Source organism: Hyla sarda, chromosome 6 (assembly GCF_029499605.1).
Source record: "Hyla sarda isolate aHylSar1 chromosome 6, aHylSar1.hap1, whole genome shotgun sequence".
In the NCBI taxonomy this organism is placed as follows: Eukaryota; Metazoa; Chordata; class Amphibia; order Anura; family Hylidae; genus Hyla; species Hyla sarda.
This window is the reverse complement of record NC_079194.1, coordinates 55,626,372-55,628,497: the sequence shown is the minus strand read 5'-3', so window position 1 is coordinate 55,628,497 and position 2,126 is coordinate 55,626,372. Positions and strand designations below refer to the sequence as shown.

General features: G+C 45.1%; 1 protein-coding gene across 1 annotated transcript in view; it reads right to left on the bottom strand.

Annotated features, from left to right (window-relative positions):
* Positions 1-404, bottom strand: part of GRIN2B (glutamate ionotropic receptor NMDA type subunit 2B) — a 544,413-nt gene extending 544,009 nt beyond the window's left edge. Inside the window, exon 1 of the mRNA XM_056523793.1 lies at positions 297-404. The gene's annotated coding sequence lies outside the window, so the exon portion shown is untranslated. The remainder of the gene's footprint in view (positions 1-296) is intronic.
* Positions 405-2,126: the final 1,722 nt, after the last annotated feature.

Here is a 2,126-nt window from a genome sequence, read left to right as displayed (position 1 = left end):
AGTCCTTGCTGCAAAAAGCTATGCCTTCTGACATGTCACGACACAAACACACACACACTATAGGTAATGCACAATGAGCCATCTGCATGGCACTGTCATGGGCACATAGATTGCACACATACAGGCGAGGAACACTGATATGGCTCCATGCATTGGAGGTAACGTGTCAGACATGGGGATGATGGTGATGATGATGGTGGTGGTGATGGGCACCCTGCACATATGGCATATTGGCACTTAAGGGTTAAAGCTGGGTTGGCAAACAAAGGCATAGACAGGTGCAATGATCTACTTACAGATAGTGTCATTCACTTGCAACCCCTTGTATTGCGGAGACCTGATTTCTTTATCCCCCATCCACGCTATACACAAACTGCCAGGATCTGGGAGAAGGGAGAATTTCCCTGTTAAGAATCCCTTCCCTGTGACTTGTGCTGAAACTGATTGGATCTCCAACGTCATGTTCTGGAAGAAGGGAAAAGGAGCTCCCCCTAATGGTGGCTTGGAGAACTGCAGCTAAGTTTTCTAGTGCAGTGGTTCTCACCCTGGGGTACAAGTACAAGTACTTAGCAGTTCTCCAGGGGGTACTTGAAAAAAATAAAAAATCAGTAATGGCAACCACTGAGAAATGTTAGGCTGACGTCACTGCATGAGGAACGGAGCAGGAGGACAGCAAAGGGGAAGCGCGGGCACTGGGCTGCTGTGGGCAGTAACTACCAGGGGGCCTAACAATTTTATGGGGACGCAAAGTGGGTAAACTATTGCTGTGTGTGACAATAAACATGGGGCGTTTGTAAATAGGTGGGTATTGTACTGCAGAAAGGAGCCTAAAATGTTTGTTTGGCTGGTTCTTGTATGGGAGAAATCTTAATGGCGGTCTAGGCCAGATAGTGAAGAAAAGAAAAGTAAACCTAACTTCGGTTAGGGAAGACGTCACCTGTAAATCGGGGGACTGGGGAGATAGGGGGAGGAACAGGGGGTCTGTTATAGAGGAAAGTAAAGCCTAAGAATTATACTATAATCATTACAGAATGTCTCTAATATGGGGGGACAATTTTTTAGGGAATGGGCTGTCAAGGGGTAGTCACGCAAAAAAGGTTGAGAACCACTGTTCTAGTGGGACCCCCCCACCACCACCACCTCTAGATTCAAAAAGATACAGTGGCAAAAAATTGCTCTTTATAGGGCTGTAAGGATGTTACTAGAACTTGTTACAGAAACAATTCTGTAACTTTTAGAACCGTGATTCCTAGTTGTCTCAGAACTACAAATCCCAGCATGCAAATTCGCCACTCAAATGGATTGATGATGCAGCCTGCATTTCCCATGAGTCATTGTACCTAGTCATCTAGTCAGACCAGTGTTTTTGCAAACAGCGTGTCTCCAGCTGTTGCAAAACTACAACTCCCAGCATGCCCGGACAGCCGTTGACTGTCCGGGCATGCTGGGAGTTGTAGTTTTTGCTAACAGCTGGAGACACGCTGTTTGGAAAACACTTAGGCTATGTTCACGCAGCCCAAAGCTTGTTGAACGGAATTGCGGAATTCCGGCGACATTTCTGTGTTCTCAGGACGCAGAATCCCACCGAAATTTACGCCCCCTCGACCGTAGGATTTCACTGAAGAATTCCACAAAGCATAAGACCGGTCTTATATTTTTGCGGAATGCAGAATTTCCGTGGCGGAATGCCCGCTGCGCGAATTCCTCTGTGTGAATGGGATTGCAAAATCCCATTGAAATCAACGGGCAGTAAATTTCAGCGGATTTTCCGTCAGTTATCCTCCAGAATTCCGAATGGAAACTCCGCCGTGTGAACATGGCTTGAGTCCGACTGCCAGTACTGGAGGTCAGCCAGGTGAACTCATAAGACTCTGAAGTGGGTTGGTGTCCGTTCACACTATGTGCAGTTTTGATGTTTTGTTTTTAATATTTAAAAAAAAATAAAAAAAATTGTCAGTTCCCACTATATGCAGTTCTGATGTGTTTTTTTTTTTTTATTAAGTGCGTTTTGTAGAGAAATATTGCCATCAGGTTTGACCTGGAACCACTATTGAGGCATTTTATTAAGATTTAACCCCTTAAGGACCAAGGGTTTTTCCATTTTTGCACTTTCATTTTTTCCTCCT